The 22165-nt window shown below is 44.0% G+C and overlaps 4 non-coding genes across 4 annotated transcripts; all 4 read right to left on the reverse strand.

Moving 5' to 3' along the window:
* Positions 1 to 506: 506 nt before the first annotated feature.
* Positions 507 to 579, reverse strand: TRNAV-AAC (transfer RNA valine (anticodon AAC)). The gene has a single exon. It is a non-coding gene; the product is annotated as a tRNA-Val (tRNA).
* A 1645-nt stretch (positions 580 to 2224) lies between these two features.
* Positions 2225 to 2297, reverse strand: TRNAV-AAC (transfer RNA valine (anticodon AAC)). Its single transcript has one exon. It is a non-coding gene; the product is annotated as a tRNA-Val (tRNA).
* Positions 2298 to 2472: 175 nt separating this feature from the next.
* Positions 2473 to 2545, reverse strand: TRNAV-AAC (transfer RNA valine (anticodon AAC)). Its single transcript has one exon. It is a non-coding gene; the product is annotated as a tRNA-Val (tRNA).
* Positions 2546 to 2960: 415 nt separating this feature from the next.
* TRNAV-CAC (transfer RNA valine (anticodon CAC)) lies at positions 2961 to 3033 on the reverse strand. The gene has a single exon. It is a non-coding gene; the product is annotated as a tRNA-Val (tRNA).
* Between the last annotated feature and the right edge of the window lie 19132 nt (positions 3034 to 22165).

Raw genomic sequence — 22165 nt, forward strand, 5'->3', positions numbered from 1 at the left:
AAGATTACATTGAATGTGTTACTTTTTTCTACACAGTTTAATCGTTTGCTTTTGTATTTATGGGAACTATAAATTTTGAAACAAACAGGATTGTTATAATATGGGATTATGTTTTCTGCTAAAATGTTCAATAAAAAAGAAACCCAAAATCGTAGTTCTCCTTGTGATAGAAGCCAAAATGTATTGTCATTTGGCAACGAAACCAAGAATTTCATACTTTACAGGTTGATAGGAAATTACTTCAACACCGAAAACAAATTGGTTTCACTGGGTATTGAACCCAGAACGCTCTGCATATGAAGCAGACTTGATGACCACCACACTTTAAAACCTGTGATTCATGCAAAGTAATGGCAATTAGAGACGAAATTTGACTGCCAGGAAAAAAAAAATAATTCGTAGTTCTGTTGGTTATGGAAGCTAAAACATCCCGTCATTCGGCAACAAAGCCAAGAACTTCATGTATTGCAGTTGGATAGGGTATTATTTCAACACCAAGAAGAGACTGGTTTCACTGGGGATTGAACCCAGGACCTTCTGCGTGTTAAGCAGACGTGATGACCACTACACTATGAAACCTGTAAAATCCTGCAAAGCAATGGCAATTGGAGACGAGTTTTGACCGCCAGGGAAAAAAAAAAATTCTTACTTCTGTTGGTGATGGAAGCCAAAACATCCCATCATTCTGCAACAAAGCCAAGAACTTCATATATTGTAGTTTGATAGGGTATTATTTCAACACCAAGAACAGACTGGTTTTACTGGGGATTAAACCCAGGACCTTCTACGTGTTAAGCAGACATGATGACCACTACACTATGAATACTGATGAAAAGTTACTGTGTATTGGCTAGCAGAGCAGAATTGTGACTGACAGGGCCTTTTTATTGCTGAAGGAAAGTATTTTTGGTAATGAAACATTTCCAATTTTTATTACATATTTTACGAGTTTTATTCCATTCAAAGGGATATTGCTTAAATTGAAGTTTACATTGAATGTGTTACTTTTTTCTACATAGTTTAGTCGTTTGCTTTTGTATTTATGTGAACTATATATTTTAAAACAAACAGGTTTTTTTATAATATGGGATTATGTTTTCTGCTAAAATGTTCAATAAAAAAGAAACCCAAAATCGTAGTTCTCCTTGTGATAGAAGCCAAAATGTATTGTCATTTGGCAACGAAACCAAGAAATTCATACTTTACAGGTTGATAGGAAATTACTTCAACCCCGAAAACAGATTGGTTTAACTGGGTATTGAATCCAGAACATTCTGCATATGAAGCAGACTTGATGACCACCCCACTTTAAAACCTGTGAAATCCTGCAAAGTAATGGCAATTAGAGACGAGTTTTGACTGCCAGGAAAAAAAAATAATTCGTAGTTCTGTTGGTTATGGAAGCTAAAACATCCCGTCATTCGGCAACAAAGCCAAGAACTTCATGTATTGTAGTTGGATAAGGTATTATTTCAACACCAAGAACAGACTGGTTTTACTGGGGATTAAACCCAGGACTTTCTGCGTGTTAAGCAGACGTGATGACCACTACACTATGAATCTTAATGAAAAGTTATTGTGTATTGGCTAGCAGAGCAGAATTGTGACTGACGGGGCCTTTTTATTGCTGAAGGAAAGTATTTTTGGTAATGAAACATTTACAATTTTTATTACATATTTTACCAGTTTTATTCCTACAAAGGGATATTGCTTAAATTGAAGTTTACATTGAATGTGTTACTTTTTTCTACACAGTTTAATCGTTTGCTTTTGTATTTATGGGAACTATAAATTTTGAAACAAACAGGATTGTTATAATATGGGATTATGTTTTCTGCTAAAATGTTCAATAAAAAAGAAACCCAAAATCGTAGTTCTCCTTGTGATAGAAGCCAAAATGTATTGTCATTTGGCAACGAAACCAAGAATTTCATACTTTACAGGTTGATAGGAAATTACTTCAACACCGAAAACAGATTGGTTTCACTGGGTATTGAACCCAGAACGCTCTGCATATGAAGCAGACTTGATGACCACCACACTTTAAAACCTGTGATTCCTGCAAAGTAATGGCAATTAGAGACGAAATTTGACTGCCAGGAAAAAAAAAAAATTCGTAGTTCCGTTGGTTATGGAAGCTAAAACATCCCGTCATTCGGCAACAAAGCCAAGAACTTCATGTATTGCAGTTGGATAGGGTATTATTTCAACACCAAGAAGAGACTGGTTTCACTGGGGATTGAACCCAGGACCTTCTGCGTGTTAAGCAGACGTGATAACCACTACACTATGAAACCTGTGAAATCCTGCAAAGCAATGGCAATTGGAGACGAGTTTTGACCGCCAGGAAAAAAAAAAAAATTCAAAGTTCTGTTGGTGATGGAAGACAAAACATACTGTTATTCGGCAACAAAGCCAAGAAATTCATATATTGTAGTTGGATAGGGTATTATTTCAACACCAAGAAGAGATTGGTTTCACTGGGGATCGAACCCAGGACCTTCTGCGTGTTAAGCAGACGTGATGACCACTACACTATGAAACCTGATGTAAAGTTACTGTGTATTGGCTAGCAGAGCAGAATTGTGACTGACGGGGCCTTTTTATTGCTGAAGGAAAGTATTTTTGGTAATGAAACATTTACAATTTTTATTACATATTTTACCAGTTTTATTCCTACAAAGGGATATTGCTTAAATTGAAGTTTACATTGAATGTGTTACTTTTTTCTACACAGTTTATTCGTTTGCTTTTGTATTTATGGGAACTATATATTTTTAAACAAACAGGATTTTTATAATATGGGATTATGTTTTCTGCTAAAATGGACAATAAAAAAGAAACCCAAAATAGTAGTTCTCTTTGTGATGGAAGCCAAAATGTATTGTCATTTGGCAACGAAACCAAGAATTTTATATATTCCAGGTTGATAGCAAATTACTTCAACAGCGAAAACAGATTGGTTTCACTGGGGATTGAACCCAGGACCTTCTGCGTGTGAAGCAGACGTGATGACCACTACACTATGAAACCTGTGAAATCCTGCAAAGCAATGGCAATTGAAAACGAGTTTTGACAGCCAGGGGAAAAAAATTATTAGTTCTGTTGGTGATGGAAGCCAAAACATCCCATCATTCGGCAACAAAGCCAAGAACTTCATATATTGTAGTTTGATAGGGTATTATTTCAACACCAAGAACAGATTGCTTTTACTGGGGATTGAACCAGTGTTAAGCAGACGTGATGACTAGAGTTGAGCGCGGTTCGTGGTTCGTGGTTCTCCAGTTCTAGGCTCGAGTGATTTTGGGGCATGTTCTAGATCGAACTAGAACTCGAGCTTTTTGTAAAAGCTCGATAGTTCTAGAAACGTTCGAGAACGGTTCTAGCAGCAAAAAACCAGCTAAATCCTAGCTTGGTTTCTGCTGTAATAGTGTAAGTCACTCTGTGAATCACACTATTATGACATTTCAGTGTATAGTGTGCGTGAACAGCGCCTTCAGATCACTGCTGTTTCATTTTTTTTTTTTTTTTCTTGTCTTCCTTCCCTAAGCGCGCGCGTGTAGTGGGGCGGGCCAGCATGTCAGCCAATCCCAGACACACACACAGCTAAGTGGACTTTTAGCCAGAGAAGCAACGGCATGTGTGATAGGATGTCCATGTCACATGTCCCTGCATTATAAAAACGGACATTTTCCTCCCAGGACACCATTATCTGCCTTCTGCGTCTTTGGTGTCAGACATCACTGTCGCAGCTCCGTCCTCCTGAGTCCTATCGCCGATACAGCTGTATGCGCTGCATACACAGCGTTAGACAGCTTAGGGAGAGCACTTTCTAGCAGTCCTTTTAAGGGCTCAAACCGGCAGGGTCAGAGAGCCATAGGTGACAGGTCTTGAAAACAGCAACAGCGTCTGTGTAGCCAAGGTCAGGGATTTCCTCCCTGCATTTCACCATTAGGAGGGAATAGAAAGGCTCTACCCAGAGTCCCACAATCCTGCCACTGTACCCTCTTGTCCTCTGCACACTCCAACTCATTATAACTAAGCCATTATACTAGAAAACACTCAGTGTACCTAGTGGCATCCTATCTGTGGCTATTGGACTTTGCTATAGTCCCACTAGTGCAAAGACATTTGCAGAGCGCGTCTGCCTGCATTGCACACTCCAACTCATGATAACTAAGCCATTATACTAGCAAACACTCAGTGTACCTAGTGGCATCCTATCTGTGGCTATTGGACTTTGCTATAGTCCCACTAGTGCAAAGACATTTGCAGAGCGCGTCTGCCTGCATTGCACACTCCAACTCATGATAACTAAGCCATTATACTAGCAAACACTCAGTGTACCTAGTGGCATCCTATCTGTGGCTATTGGACTTTGCTATAGTCCCACTAGTGCAAAGACATTTGCAGAGCGCGTCTGCCTGCATTGCACACTCCAACTCATTATAACTAAGCCATTATACTAGCAAACACTCAGTGTACCTAGTGGCATCCTATCTGTGGCTATTGGACTTTGCTATAGTCCCACTAGTGCAAAGACATTTGCAGAGCGCGTCTGCCTGCATTGCACACTCCAACTCATGATAACTAAGCCATTATACTAGCAAACACTCAGTGTACCTAGTGGCATCCTATCTGTGGCTATTGGACTTTGCTATAGTCCCACTAGTGCAAAGACATTTGCAGAGCGCGTCTGCCTGCATTGCACACTCCAACTCATGATAACTAAGCCATTATACTAGCAAACACTCAGTGTACCTAGTGGCATCCTATACGTGGCTATTGGACTTTGCTATAGTCCCACTAGTGCAAAGACATTTGCAGAGCGCGTCTGCCTGCATTGCACACTCCAACTCATTATAACTAAGCCATTATACTAGCAAACACACAGTGTACCTAGTGGCATCCTATCTGTGGCTATTGGACTTTGCTATAGTCCCACTAGTGCAAAGACATTTGCAGAGCGCGTCTGCCTGCATTGCACACTCCAACTCATTATAACTAAGCCATTATACTAGCAAACACTCAGTGTACCTAGTGGCATCCTATACGTGGCTATTGAACTTTGCTATAGTCCCACTAGTGCAAAGACATTTGCAGAGCGCGTCTGCCTGCATTGCACACTCCAACTCATGATAACTAAGCCATTATACTAGCAAACACTCAGTGTACCTAGTGGCATCCTATCTGTGGCTATTGGACTTTGCTATAGTCCCACTAGTGCAAAGACATTTGCAGAGCGCGTCTGCCTGCATTGCACACTCCAACTCATGATAACTAAGCCATTATACTAGAAAACACTCAGTGTACCTAGTGGCATCCTATCTGTGGCTATTGGACTTTGCTATAGTCCCACTAGTGCAAAGACATTTGCAGAGCGCGTCTGCCTGCATTGCACACTCCAACTCATGATAACTAAGCCATTATACTAGCAAACACTCAGTGTACCTAGTGGCATCCTATCTGTGGCTATTGGACTTTGCTATAGTCCCACTAGTGCAAAGACATTTGCAGAGCGCGTCTGCCTGCATTGCACACTCCAACTCATGATAACTAAGCCATTATACTAGCAAACACTCAGTGTACCTAGTGGCATCCTATCTGTGGCTATTGGACTTTGCTATAGTCCCACTAGTGCAAAGACATTTGCAGAGCGCGTCTGCCTGCATTGCACACTCCAACTCATTATAACTAAGCCATTATACTAGCAAACACTCAGTGTACCTAGTGGCATCCTATCTGTGGCTATTGGACTTTGCTATAGTCCCACTAGTGCAAAGACATTTGCAGAGCGCGTCTGCCTGCATTGCACACTCCAACTCATGATAACTAAGCCATTATACTAGCAAACACTCAGTGTACCTAGTGGCATCCTATCTGTGGCTATTGGACTTTGCTATAGTCCCACTAGTGCAAAGACATTTGCAGAGCGCGTCTGCCCTCATTGCACACTCCAACTCATGATAACTAAGCCATTATACTAGCAAACACTCAGTGTACCTAGTGGCATCCTATACGTGGCTATTGGACTTTGCTATAGTCCCACTAGTGCAAAGACATTTGCAGAGCGCGTCTGCCTGCATTGCACACTCCAACTCATTATAACTAAGCCATTATACTAGCAAACACTCAGTGTACCTAGTGGCATCCTATACGTGGCTATTGGACTTTGCTATAGTCCCACTAGTGCAAAGACATTTGCAGAGCGCGTCTGCCTGCATTGCACACTCCAACTCATTATAACTAAGCCATTATACTAGCAAACACTCAGTGTACCTAGTGGCATCCTATCTGTGGCTATTGGACTTTGCTATAGTCCCACTAGTGCAAAGACATTTGCAGAGCGCGTCTGCCTGCATTGCACACTCCAACTCATTATAACTAAGCCATTATACTAGCAAACACTCAGTGTACCTAGTGGCATCCTATCTGTGGCTATTGGACTTTGCTATAGTCCCACTAGTGCAAAGACATTTGCAGAGCGCGTCTGCCTGCATTGCACACTCCAACTCATTATAACTAAGCCATTATACTAGCAAACACTCAGTGTACCTAGTGGCATCCTATCTGTGGCTATTGGACTTTGCTATAGTCCCACTAGTGCAAAGACATTTGCAGAGCGCGTCTGCCTGCATTGCACACTCCAACTCATGATAACTAAGCCCTTATACTAGCAAACACTCAGTGTACCTAGTGGCATCCTATACGTGGCTATTGGACTTTGCTATAGTCCCACTAGTGCAAAGACATTTGCAGAGCGCGTCTGCCTGCATTGCACACTCCAACTCATGATAACTAAGCCATTATACTAGCAAACACTCAGTGTACCTAGTGGCATCCTATCTGTGGCTATTGGACTTTGCTATAGTCCCACTAGTGCAAAGACATTTGCAGAGCGCGTCTGCCTGCATTGCACACTCCAACTCATTATAATTAAGCCATTATACTAGCAAACACTCAGTGTACCTAGTGGCATCCTTTACGTGGCTATTGGACTTTGCTATAGTCCCACTAGTGCAAAGACATTTGCAGAGCGCGTCTGCCTGCATTGCACACTCCAACTCATTATAACTAAGCCATTATACTAGCAAACACTCAGTGTACCTAGTGGCATCCTATCTGTGGCTATTGGACTTTGCTATAGTCCCACTAGTGCAAAGACATTTGCAGAGCGCGTCTGCCTGCATTGCACACTCCAACTCATTATAACTAAGCCATTATACTAGCAAACACTCAGTGTACCTAGTGGCATCCTATCTGTGGCTATTGGACTTTGCTATAGTCCCACTAGTGCAAAGACATTTGCAGAGCGCGTCTGCCTGCATTGCACACTCCAACTCATGATAACTAAGCCATTATACTAGCAAACACTCAGTGTACCTAGTGGCATCCTATACGTGGCTATTGGACTTTGCTATAGTCCCACTAGTGCAAAGACATTTGCAGAGCGCGTCTGCCTGCATTGCACACTCCAACTCATTATAACTAAGCCATTATACTAGCAAACACTCAGTGTACCTAGTGGCATCCTATCTGTGGCTATTGGACTTTGCTATAGTCCCACTAGTGCAAAGACATTTGCAGAGCGCGTCTGCCTGCATTGCACACTCCAACTCATTATAACTAAGCCATTATACTAGCAAACACTCAGTGTACCTAGTGGCATCCTATACGTGGCTATTGGACTTTGCTATAGTCCCACTAGTGCAAAGACATTTGCAGAGCGCGTCTGCCTGCATTGCACACTCCAACTCATGATAACTAAGCCATTATACTAGCAAACACTCAGTGTACCTAGTGGCATCCTATACGTGGCTATTGGACTTTGCTATAGTCCCACTAGTGCAAAGACATTTGCAGAGCGCGTCTGCCTGCATTGCACACTCCAACTCATGATAACTAAGCCATTATACTAGCAAACACTCAGTGTACCTAGTGGCATCCTATCTGTGGCTATTGGACTTTGCTATAGTCCCACTAGTGCAAAGACATTTGCAGAGCGCGTCTGCCTGCATTGCACACTCCAACTCATTATAACTAAGCCATTATACTAGCAAACACTCAGTGTACCTAGTGGCATCCTATCTGTGGCTATTGGACTTTGCTATAGTCCCACTAGTGCAAAGACATTTGCAGAGCGCGTCTGCCTGCATTGCACACTCCAACTCATGATAACTAAGCCATTATACTAGCAAACACTCAGTGTACCTAGTGGCATCCTATCTGTGGCTATTGGACTTTGCTATAGTCCCACTAGTGCAAAGACATTTGCAGAGCGCGTCTGCCTGCATTGCACACTCCAACTCTTGATAACTAAGCCATTATACTAGCAAACACTCAGTGTACCTAGTGGCATCCTATACGTGGCTATTGGACTTTGCTATAGTCCCACTAGTGCAAAGACATTTGCAGAGCGCGTCTGCCTGCATTGCACACTCCAACTCATTATAACTAAGCCATTATACTAGCAAACACACAGTGTACCTAGTGGCATCCTATCTGTGGCTATTGGACTTTGCTATAGTCCCACTAGTGCAAAGACATTTGCAGAGCGCGTCTGCCTGCATTGCACACTCCAACTCATTATAACTAAGCCATTATACTAGCAAACACTCAGTGTACCTAGTGGCATCCTATACGTGGCTATTGGACTTTGCTATAGTCCCACTAGTGCAAAGACATTTGCAGAGCGCGTCTGCCTGCATTGCACACTCCAACTCATGATAACTAAGCCATTATACTAGCAAACACTCAGTGTACCTAGTGGCATCCTATCTGTGGCTATTGGACTTTGCTATAGTCCCACTAGTGCAAAGACATTTGCAGAGCGCGTCTGCCTGCATTGCACACTCCAACTCATGATAACTAAGCCATTATACTAGAAAACACTCAGTGTACCTAGTGGCATCCTATCTGTGGCTATTGGACTTTGCTATAGTCCCACTAGTGCAAAGACATTTGCAGAGCGCGTCTGCCTGCATTGCACACTCCAACTCATGATAACTAAGCCATTATACTAGCAAACACTCAGTGTACCTAGTGGCATCCTATCTGTGGCTATTGGACTTTGCTATAGTCCCACTAGTGCAAAGACATTTGCAGAGCGCGTCTGCCTGCATTGCACACTCCAACTCATGATAACTAAGCCATTATACTAGCAAACACTCAGTGTACCTAGTGGCATCCTATCTGTGGCTATTGGACTTTGCTATAGTCCCACTAGTGCAAAGACATTTGCAGAGCGCGTCTGCCTGCATTGCACACTCCAACTCATTATAACTAAGCCATTATACTAGCAAACACTCAGTGTACCTAGTGGCATCCTATCTGTGGCTATTGGACTTTGCTATAGTCCCACTAGTGCAAAGACATTTGCAGAGCGCGTCTGCCTGCATTGCACACTCCAACTCATGATAACTAAGCCATTATACTAGCAAACACTCAGTGTACCTAGTGGCATCCTATCTGTGGCTATTGGACTTTGCTATAGTCCCACTAGTGCAAAGACATATGCAGAGCGCGTCTGCCCTCATTGCACACTCCAACTCATGATAACTAAGCCATTATACTAGCAAACACTCAGTGTACCTAGTGGCATCCTATACGTGGCTATTGGACTTTGCTATAGTCCCACTAGTGCAAAGACATTTGCAGAGCGCGTCTGCCTGCATTGCACACTCCAACTCATTATAACTAAGCCATTATACTAGCAAACACACAGTGTACCTAGTGGCATCCTATCTGTGGCTATTGGACTTTGCTATAGTCCCACTAGTGCAAAGACATTTGCAGAGCGCGTCTGCCTGCATTTCACACTCCAACTCATTATAACTAAGCCATTATACTAGCAAACACTCAGTGTACCTAGTGGCATCCTATACGTGGCTATTGGACTTTGCTATAGTCCCACTAGTGCAAAGACATTTGCAGAGCGCGTCTGCCTGCATTGCACACTCCAACTCATTATAACTAAGCCATTATACTAGCAAACACTCAGTGTACCTAGTGGCATCCTATCTGTGGCTATTGGACTTTGCTATAGTCCCACTAGTGCAAAGACATTTGCAGAGCGCGTCTGCCTGCATTGCACACTCCAACTCATTATAACTAAGCCATTATACTAGCAAACACTCAGTGTACCTAGTGGCATCCTATCTGTGGCTATTGGACTTTGCTATAGTCCCACTAGTGCAAAGACATTTGCAGAGCGCGTCTGCCTGCATTGCACACTCCAACTCATTATAACTAAGCCATTATACTAGCAAACACTCAGTGTACCTAGTGGCATCCTATCTGTGGCTATTGGACTTTGCTATAGTCCCACTAGTGCAAAGACATTTGCAGAGCGCGTCTGCCTGCATTGCACACTCCAACTCATGATAACTAAGCCCTTATACTAGCAAACACTCAGTGTACCTAGTGGCATCCTATACGTGGCTATTGGACTTTGCTATAGTCCCACTAGTGCAAAGACATTTGTAGAGCGCGTCTGCCTGCATTGCACACTCCAACTCATGATAACTAAGCCATTATACTAGCAAACACTCAGTGTACCTAGTGGCATCCTATCTGTGGCTATTGGACTTTGCTATAGTCCCACTAGTGCAAAGACATTTGCAGAGCGCGTCTGCCTGCATTGCACACTCCAACTCATTATAACTAAGCCATTATACTAGCAAACACTCAGTGTACCTAGTGGCATCCTTTACGTGGCTATTGGACTTTGCTATAGTCCCACTAGTGCAAAGACATTTGCAGAGCGCGTCTGCCTGCATTGCACACTCCAACTCATTATAACTAAGCCATTATACTAGCAAACACTCAGTGTACCTAGTGGCATCCTATCTGTGGCTATTGGACTTTGCTATAGTCCCACTAGTGCAAAGACATTTGCAGAGCGCGTCTGCCTGCATTGCACACTCCAACTCATTATAACTAAGCCATTATACTAGCAAACACTCAGTGTACCTAGTGGCATCCTATCTGTGGCTATTGGACTTTGCTATAGTCCCACTAGTGCAAAGACATTTGCAGAGCGCGTCTGCCTGCATTGCACACTCCAACTCATGATAACTAAGCCATTATACTAGCAAACACTCAGTGTACCTAGTGGCATCCTATACGTGGCTATTGGACTTTGCTATAGTCCCACTAGTGCAAAGACATTTGCAGAGCGCGTCTGCCTGCATTGCACACTCCAACTCATTATAACTAAGCCATTATACTAGCAAACACTCAGTGTACCTAGTGGCATCCTATCTGTGGCTATTGGACTTTGCTATAGTCCCACTAGTGCAAAGACATTTGCAGAGCGCGTCTGCCTGCATTGCACACTCCAACTCATTATAACTAAGCCATTATACTAGCAAACACTCAGTGTACCTAGTGGCATCCTATACGTGGCTATTGGACTTTGCTATAGTCCCACTAGTGCAAAGACATTTGCAGAGCGCGTCTGCCTGCATTGCACACTCCAACTCATTATAACTAAGCCATTATACTAGCAAACACTCAGTGTACCTAGTGGCATCCTATCTGTGGCTATTGGACTTTGCTATAGTCCCACTAGTGCAAAGACATTTGCAGAGCGCGTCTGCCTGCATTGCACACTCCAACTCATTATAACTAAGCCATTATACTAGCAAACACTCAGTGTACTAGTGGCATCCTATACGTGGCTATTGGACTTTGCTATAGTCCCACTAGTGCAAAGACATTTGCAGAGCGCGTCTGCCTGCATTGCACACTCCAACTCATTATAACTAAGCCATTATACTAGCAAACACTCAGTGTACCTAGTGGCATCCTATCTGTGGCTATTGGACTTTGCTATAGTCCCACTAGTGCAAAGACATTTGCAAAGCGCGTCTGCCTGCATTGCACACTCCAACTCATAACTAAGCCATTATACTAGCAAACACTCAGTGTACCTAGTGGCATCCTATCTGTGACTATTGGACTTTGCTATAGTCCCACTAGTGCAAAGACATTTGCAGAGCGCGTCTGCCTGCATTGCACACTCCAACTCATGATAACTAAGCCATTATACTAGCAAACACTCAGTGTACCTAGTGGCATCCTATACGTGGCTATTGGACTTTGCTATAGTCCCACTAGTGCAAAGACATTTGCAGAGCGCGTCTGCCTGCATTGCACACTCCAACTCATTATAACTAAGCCATTATACTAGCAAACACTCAGTGTACCTAGTGGCATCCTATCTGTGGCTATTGGACTTTGCTATAGTCCCACTAGTGCAAAGACATTTGCAGAGCGCGTCTGCCTGCATTGCACACTCCAACTCATGATAACTAAGCCATTATACCAGCAAACACTCAGTGTACCTAGTGGCATCCTATCTGTGGCTATTGGACTTTGCTATAGTCCCACTAGTGCAAAGACATTTGCAGAGCGCGTCTGCCTGCATTGCACACTCCAACTCATTATAACTAAGCCATTATACTAGCAAACACTCAGTGTACCTAGTGGCATCCTATCTGTGTCTATTGGACTTTGCTATAGTCCCACTAGTGCAAAGACATTTGCAAAGCGCGTCTGCCTGCATTGCACACTCCAACTCATAACTAAGCCATTATACTAGCAAACACTCAGTGTACCTAGTGGCATCCTATCTGTGACTATTGGACTTTGCTATAGTCCCACTAGTGCAAAGACATTTGCAGAGCGCGTCTGCCTGCATTGCACACTCCAACTCATGATAACTAAGCCATTATACTAGCAAACACTCAGTGTACCTAGTGGCATCCTATACGTGGCTATTGGACTTTGCTATAGTCCCACTAGTGCAAAGACATTTGCAGAGCGCGTCTGCCTGCATTGCACACTCCAACTCATTATAACTAAGCCATTATACTAGCAAACACTCAGTGTACCTAGTGGCATCCTATCTGTGGCTATTGGACTTTGCTATAGTCCCACTAGTGCAAAGACATTTGCAGAGCGCGTCTGCCTGCATTGCACACTCCAACTCATGATAACTAAGCCATTATACTAGCAAACACTCAGTGTACCTAGTGGCATCCTATCTGTGGCTATTGGACTTTGCTATAGTCCCACTAGTGCAAAGACATTTGCAGAGCGCGTCTGCCTGCATTGCACACTCCAACTCATTATAACTAAGCCATTATACTAGCAAACACTCAGTGTACCTAGTGGCATCCTATCTGTGGCTATTGGACTTTGCTATAGTCCCACTAGTGCAAAGACATTTGCAGAGCGCGTCTGCCTGCATTGCACACTCCAACTCATGATAACTAAGCCATTATACTAGCAAACACTCAGTGTACCTAGTGGCATCCTATACGTGGCTATTGGACTTTGCTATAGTCCCACTAGTGCAAAGACATTTGCAGAGCGCGTCTGCCTGCATTGCACACTCCAACTCATTATAACTAAGCCATTATACTAGCAAACACTCAGTGTACCTAGTGGCATCCTATCTGTGGCTATTGGACTTTGCTATAGTCCCACTAGTGCAAAGACATTTGCAGAGCGCGTCTGCCTGCATTGCACACTCCAACTCATTATAACTAAGCCATTATACTAGCAAACACTCAGTGTACCTAGTGGCATCCTATCTGTGGCTATTGGACTTTGCTATAGTCCCACTAGTGCAAAGACATTTGCAGAGCGCGTCTGCCTGCATTGCACACTCCAACTCATTATAACTAAGCCATTATACTAGCAAACACTCAGTGTACCTAGTGGCATCCTATCTGTGGCTATTGGACTTTGCTATAGTCCCATTAGTGCAAAGACATTTGCAGAGCGCGTCTGCCTGCATTGCACACTCCAACTCATGATAACTAAGCCATTATACTAGCAAACACTCAGTGTACCTAGTGGCATCCTATCTGTGGCTATTGGACTTTGCTATAGTCCCACTAGTGCAAAGACATTTGCAGAGCGCGTCTGCCTGCATTGCACACTCCAACTCATGATAACTAAGCCATTATACTAGCAAACACTCAGTGTACCTAGTGGCATCCTATACATGGCTATTGGACTTTGCTATAGTCCCACTAGTGCAAAGACATTTGCAGAGCGCGTCTGCCTGCATTGCACACTCCAACTCATTATAACTAAGCCATTATACTAGCAAACACTCAGTGTACCTAGTGGCATCCTATCTGTGGCTATTGGACTTTGCTATAGTCCCACTAGTGCAAAGACATTTGCAGAGCGCGTCTGCCTGCATTGCACACTCCAACTCATTATAACTAAGCCATTATACTAGCAAACACTCAGTGTACCTAGTGGCATCCTATACGTGGCTATTGGACTTTGCTATAGTCCCACTAGTGCAAAGACATTTGCAGAGCGCGTCTGCCTGCATTGCACACTCCAACTCATTATAACTAAGCCATTATACTAGCAAACACTCAGTGTACCTAGTGGCATCCTATCTGTGGCTATTGGACTTTGCTATAGTCCCACTAGTGCAAAGACATTTGCAGAGCGCGTCTGCCTGCATTGCACACTCCAACTCATTATAACTAAGCCATTATACTAGCAAACACTCAGTGTACCTAGTGGCATCCTATCTGTGGCTATTGGACTTTGCTATAGTCCCACTAGTGCAAAGACATTTGCAGAGCGCGTCTGCCTGCATTGCACACTCCAACTTATTATAACTAAGCCATTATACTAGCAAACACTCAGTGTACCTAGTGGCATCCTATCTGTGGCTATTGGACTTTGCTATAGTCCCACTAGTGCAAAGACATTTGCAGAGCGCGTCTGCCTGCATTGCACACTCCAACTCATGATAACTAAGCCATTATACTAGCAAACACTCAGTGTACCTAGTGGCATCCTATCTGTGGCTATTGGACTTTGCTATAGTCCCACTAGTGCAAAGACATTTGCAGAGCGCGTCTGCCTGCATTGCACACTCCAACTCATTATAACTAAGCCATTATACTAGCAAACACTCAGTGTACCTAGTGGCATCCTATCTGTGGCTATTGGACTTTGCTATAGTCCCACTAGTGCAAAGACATTTGCAGAGCGCGTCTGCCTGCATTGCACACTCCAACTCATTATAACTAAGCCATTATACTAGCAAACACTCAGTGTACCTAGTGGCATCCTATCTGTGGCTATTGGACTTTGCTATAGTCCCACTAGTGCAAAGACATTTGCAGAGCGCGTCTGCCTGCATTGCACACTCCAACTCATTATAACTAAGCCATTATACTAGCAAACACTCAGTGTACTAGTGGCATCCTATACGTGGCTATTGGACTTTGCTATAGTCCCACTAGTGCAAAGACATTTGCAGAGCGCGTCTGCCTGCATTGCACACTCCAACTCATTATAACTAAGCCATTATACTAGCAAACACTCAGTGTACCTAGTGGCATCCTATCTGTGGCTATTGGACTTTGCTATAGTCCCACTAGTGCAAAGACATTTGCAAAGCGCGTCTGCCTGCATTGCACACTCCAACTCATAACTAAGCCATTATACTAGCAAACACTCAGTGTACCTAGTGGCATCCTATCTGTGACTATTGGACTTTGCTATAGTCCCACTAGTGCAAAGACATTTGCAGAGCGCGTCTGCCTGCATTGCACACTCCAACTCATGATAACTAAGCCATTATACTAGCAAACACTCAGTGTACCTAGTGGCATCCTATACGTGGCTATTGGACTTTGCTATAGTCCCACTAGTGCAAAGACATTTGCAGAGCGCGTCTGCCTGCATTGCACACTCCAACTCATTATAACTAAGCCATTATACTAGCAAACACTCAGTGTACCTAGTGGCATCCTATCTGTGGCTATTGGACTTTGCTATAGTCCCACTAGTGCAAAGACATTTGCAGAGCGCGTCTGCCTGCATTGCACACTCCAACTCATGATAACTAAGCCATTATACCAGCAAACACTCAGTGTACCTAGTGGCATCCTATCTGTGGCTATTGGACTTTGTTATAGTCCCACTAGTGCAAAGACATTTGCAGAGCGCGTCTGCCTGCATTGCACACTCCAACTCATTATAACTAAGCCATTATACTAGCAAACACTCAGTGTACCTAGTGGCATCCTATCTGTGGCTATTGGACTTTGCTATAGTCCCACTAGTGCAAAGACATTTGCAAAGCGCGTCTGCCTGCATTGCACACTCCAACTCATAACTAAGCCATTATACTAGCAAACACTCAGTGTACCTAGTGGCATCCTATCTGTGACTATTGGACTTTGCTATAGTCCCACTAGTGCAAAGACATTTGCAGAGCGCGTCTGCCTGCATTGCACACTCCAACTCATGATAACTAAGCCATTATACTAGCAAACACTCAGTGTACCTAGTGGCATCCTATACGTGGCTATTGGACTTTGCTATAGTCCCACTAGTGCAAAGACATTTGCAGAGCGCGTCTGCCTGCATTGCACACTCCAACTCATTATAACTAAGCCATTATACTAGCAAACACTCAGTGTACCTAGTGGCATCCTATCTGTGGCTATTGGACTTTGCTATAGTCCCACTAGTGCAAAGACATTTGCAGAGCGCGTCTGCCTGCATTGCACACTCCAACTCATGATAACTAAGCCATTATACTAGCAAACACTCAGTGTACCTAGTGGCATCCTATCTGTGGCTATTGGACTTTGCTATAGTCCCACTAGTGCAAAGACATTTGCAGAGCGCGTCTGCCTGCATTGCACACTCCAACTCATGATAACTAAGCCATTATACTAGCAAACACTCAGTGTACCTAGTGGCATCCTATACGTGGCTATTGGACTTTGCTATAGTCCCACTAGTGCAAAGACATTTGCAGAGCGCGTCTGCCTGCATTGCACACTCCAACTCATTATAACTAAGCCATTATACTAGCAAACACTCAGTGTACCTAGTGGCATCCTATCTGTGGCTATTGGACTTTGCTATAGTCCCACTAGTGCAAAGACATTTGCAGAGCGCGTCTGCCTGCATTGCACACTCCAACTCATTATAACTAAGCCATTATACTAGCAAACACTCAGTGTACCTAGTGGCATCCTATCTGTGGCTATTGGACTTTGCTATAGTCCCACTAGTGCAAAGACATTTGCAGAGCGCGTCTGCCTGCATTGCACACTCCAACTCATTATAACTAAGCCATTATACTAGCAAACACTCAGTGTACCTAGTGGCATCCTATCTGTGGCTATTGGACTTTGCTATAGTCCCATTAGTGCAAAGACATTTGCAGAGCGCGTCTGCCTGCATTGCACACTCCAACTCATGATAACTAAGCCATTATACTAGCAAACACTCAGTGTACCTAGTGGCATCCTATCTGTGGCTATTGGACTTTGCTATAGTCCCACTAGTGCAAAGACATTTGCAGAGCGCGTCTGCCTGCATTGCACACTCCAACTCATGATAACTAAGCCATTATACTAGCAAACACTCAGTGTACCTAGTGGCATCCTATACATGGCTATTGGACTTTGCTATAGTCCCACTAGTGCAAAGACATTTGCAGAGCGCGTCTGCCTGCATTGCACACTCCAACTCATTATAACTAAGCCATTATACTAGCAAACACTCAGTGTACCTAGTGGCATCCTATCTGTGGCTATTGGACTTTGCTATAGTCCCACTAGTGCAAAGACATTTGCAGAGCGCGTCTGCCTGCATTGCACACTCCAACTCATTATAACTAAGCCATTATACTAGCAAACACTCAGTGTACCTAGTGGCATCCTATCTGTGGCTATTGGACTTTGCTATAGTCCCACTAGTGCAAAGACATTTGCAGAGCGCGTCTGCCTGCATTGCACACTCCAACTTATTATAACTAAGCCATTATACTAGCAAACACTCAGTGTACCTAGTGGCATCCTATCTGTGGCTATTGGACTTTGCTATAGTCCCACTAGTGCAAAGACATTTGCAGAGCGCGTCTGCCTGCATTGCACACTCCAACTCATGATAACTAAGCCATTATACTAGCAAACACTCAGTGTACCTAGTGGCATCCTATCTGTGGCTATTGGACTTTGCTATAGTCCCACTAGTGCAAAGACATTTGCAGAGCGCGTCTGCCTGCATTGCACACTCCAACTCATTATAACTAAGCCATTATACTAGCAAACACTCAGTGTACCTAGTGGCATCCTATCTGTGGCTATTGGACTTTGCTATAGTCCCACTAGTGCAAAGACATTTGCAGAGCGCGTCTGCCTGCATTGCACACTCCAACTCATTATAACTAAGCCATTATACTAGCAAACACTCAGTGTACCTAGTGGCATCCTATCTGTGGCTATTGGACTTTGCTATAGTCCCACTAGTGCAAAGACATTTGCAGAGCGCGTCTGCCTGCATTGCACACTCCAACTCATTATAACTAAGCCATTATACTAGCAAACACTCAGTGTACCTAGTGGCATCCTATCTGTGGCTATTGGACTTTGCTATAGTCCCATTAGTGCAAAGACATTTGCAGAGCGCGTCTGCCTGCATTGCACACTCCAACTCATGATAACTAAGCCATTATACTAGCAAACACTCAGTGTACCTAGTGGCATCCTATCTGTGGCTATTGGACTTTGCTATAGTCCCACTAGTGCAAAGACATTTGCAAAGCGCGTCTGCCTGCATTGCACACTCCAACTCATGATAACTAAGCCATTATACTAGCAAACACTCAGTGTACCTAGTGGCATCCTATACATGGCTATTGGACTTTGCTATAGTCCCACTAGTGCAAAGACATTTGCAGAGCGCGTCTGCCTGCATTGCACACTCCAACTCATTATAACTAAGCCATTATACTAGCAAACACTCAGTGTACCTAGTGGCATCCTATCTGTGGCTATTGGACTTTGCTATAGTCCCACTAGTGCAAAGACATTTGCAGAGCGCGTCTGCCTGCATTGCACACTCCAACTCATTATAACTAAGCCATTATACTAGCAAACACTCAGTGTACCTAGTGGCATCCTATACGTGGCTATTGGACTTTGCTATAGTCCCACTAGTGCAAAGACATTTGCAGAGCGCGTCTGCCTGCATTGCACACTCCAACTCATTATAACTAAGCCATTATACTAGCAAACACTCAGTGTACCTAGTGGCATCCTATCTGTGGCTATTGGACTTTGCTATAGTCCCACTAGTGCAAAGACATTTGCAGAGCGCGTCTGCCTGCATTGCACACTCCAACTCATTATAACTAAGCCATTATACTAGCAAACACTCAGTGTACCTAGTGGCATCCTATCTGTGGCTATTGGACTTTGCTATAGTCCCACTAGTGCAAAGACATTTGCAGAGCGCGTCTGCCTGCATTGCACACTCCAACTTATTATAACTAAGCCATTATACTAGCAAACACTCAGTGTACCTAGTGGCATCCTATCTGTGGCTATTGGACTTTGCTATAGTCCCACTAGTGCAAAGACATTTGCAGAGCGCGTCTGCCTGCATTGCACACTCCAACTCATGATAACTAAGCCATTATACTAGCAAACACTCAGTGTACCTAGTGGCATCCTATCTGTGGCTATTGGACTTTGCTATAGTCCCACTAGTGCAAAGACATTTGCAGAGCGCGTCTGCCTGCATTGCACACTCCAACTCATTATAACTAAGCCATTATACTAGCAAACACTCAGTGTACCTAGTGGCATCCTATCTGTGGCTATTGGACTTTGCTATAGTCCCACTAGTGCAAAGACATTTGCAGAGCGCGTCTGCCTGCATTGCACACTCCAACTCATTATAACTAAGCCATTATACTAGCAAACACTCAGTGTACCTAGTGGCATCCTATCTGTGGCTATTGGACTTTGCTATAGTCCCACTAGTGCAAAGACATTTGCAGAGCGCGTCTGCCTGCATTGCACACTCCAACTCATTATAACTAAGCCATTATACTAGCAAACACTCAGTGTACCTAGTGACATCCTATCTGTGGCTATTGGACTTTGCTATAGTCCCACTAGTGCAAAGACATTTGCAGAGCGCGTCTGCCTGCATTGCACACTCCAACTCATGATAACTAAGCCATTATACTAGCAAACACTCAGTGTACCTAGTGGCATCCTATCTGTGGCTATTGGACTTTGCTATAGTCCCACTAGTGCAAAGACATTTGCAGAGCGCGTCTGCCTGCATTGCACACTCCAACTCATTATAACTAAGCCATTATACTAGCAAACACTCAGTGTACCTAGTGGCATCCTATCTGTGGCTATTGGACTTTGCTATAGTCCCACTAGTGCAAAGACATTTGCAGAGCGCGTCTGCCTGCATTGCACACTCCAACTCATTATAACTAAGCCATTATACTAGCAAACACTCAGTGTACCTAGTGGCATCCTATCTGTGGCTATTGGACTTTGCTATAGTCCCACTAGTGCAAAGACATTTGCAGAGCGCGTCTGCCTGCATTGCACACTCCAACTCATTATAACTAAGCCATTATACTAGCAAACACTCAGTGTACCTAGTGGCATCCTATCTGTGGCTATTGGACTTTGCTATAGTCCCACTAGTGCAAAGACATTTGCAGAGCGCGTCTGCCTGCATTGCACACTCCAACTCATTATAACTAAGCCATTATACTAGCAAACACTCAGTGTACCTAGTGGCATCCTATCTGTGGCTATTGGACTTTGCTATAGTCCCACTAGTGCAAAGACATTTGCAGAGCGCGTCTGCCTGCATTGCACACTCCAACTCATTATAACTAAGCCATTAGACTAGCAATTTTTGCTGCCAGTTTAAGGCCTGTAGTTGCATTGTCAGGGATATTTATTCTTTATTATTCTGCTGTTAATAAAGCTAGACCACCACTGCAATCTACACCACCTCTCAATTTTTACTATCACATTTTCAGTCCACAATCTTGTCGCAATCAACATGAGTGGCAAAATGACAGATGCTGGTGGACAGGGGAAGAGGCGTGGTGGAAAAGGCAAAAAAGGTTTTGTCCGTGGGGAAGGTGGCAAAGCTCCATTATCCTCTGCTGAAGATAGACCCTCTACCAGCAAAAGTAAGATGTCTACTATTTACCATGGACAATCCGATGTGCTCCCTTTTTTACGGACACGAACAACAGGAAGAAAGGTAGATGATGGGCAAAAAAGGAAAATGCTTGAATGGATCTCAAGTGGTCCAACAAGTGCCCTCTCAGCCACTTCAAGTACCGCATCCAAAAAACACCAGTCCTCTGAGTTGTCATCCCAATCACACTTGATTTCTCCCAGCTCTGAAGTCTCCATCAGCCCTGCACAGTATGGTGGAACTGAGATGGCTGAGTCTGCAGAGCTGTTCAGTCACACTATAGCCTGGGAATCAGAGGTCTGCTCCCAAGCTACAGTGAGTACAGATTAGGAAATGGTCTGCAGTGATGCCCAGAACCTTTGTGACTCGGATTCAGGCCGTGAGGAACAAGTTTCTGAGCATAATGTTGACCCTTTGTCACAAACTGTAACACCTGTGGTTATAGACAATGAGGAACATTCTGATGAAGATGAGACGCAGATACCCAATTGGGATGACAACTTAAATTTTCGGTCAGGGCAAGAAGAGGCTCGGTCTGAGGGGGAGGGGAGTGCAAACACAACAATTGATGATGAAGTTCTAGATCCCACCTACTGTCAACCCCCAGTCAGGCACTCGAGGAGGTCAACAGAGGCGGTGGAGGAGGATGCAACCGACAACGAAGTTACCTTGCGCCTTCCTGGACAGAGTCGGAGCACTGGTAGCACGTCTACAACTGCATCCTCAGCCACCACTCTGCCTCTGAGCATTATTCGTGGTGGATCAACAGGTCGCATGGCCTCTAAGCCTTGCCTAGCCTGGTCCTTTTTTGACATAGAAAAAGATCGCCCAAATTATGTGATATGTAAACTTTGTCATGATTCTCTTAGTAGAGGTCAAAACCTCAGCAGTTTGACAACTTCTTCCATGAATCGTCACATGAATAAATATCATAGGTCCCGGTGGGAAGCTCACCGTGCTGCAATGCGGCCTAGCGGAGCGAACCATCCACCGCCTGCCCCTTCCAGTGCATCCGCGCGCTCTTCATCTTCTAGGACTGTGGGGACAGCTGTCACACCTGTTTTTCCACGCACAACTTCCACCACTGTAACCGCAACAGGCAGTTTGCTTGGTAGGTCGTCAGTTG

The sequence above is a fragment of the Anomaloglossus baeobatrachus genome, unplaced genomic scaffold (assembly GCF_048569485.1).
Source record: "Anomaloglossus baeobatrachus isolate aAnoBae1 unplaced genomic scaffold, aAnoBae1.hap1 Scaffold_336, whole genome shotgun sequence".
Classification (NCBI taxonomy): Eukaryota; Metazoa; Chordata; class Amphibia; order Anura; family Aromobatidae; genus Anomaloglossus; species Anomaloglossus baeobatrachus.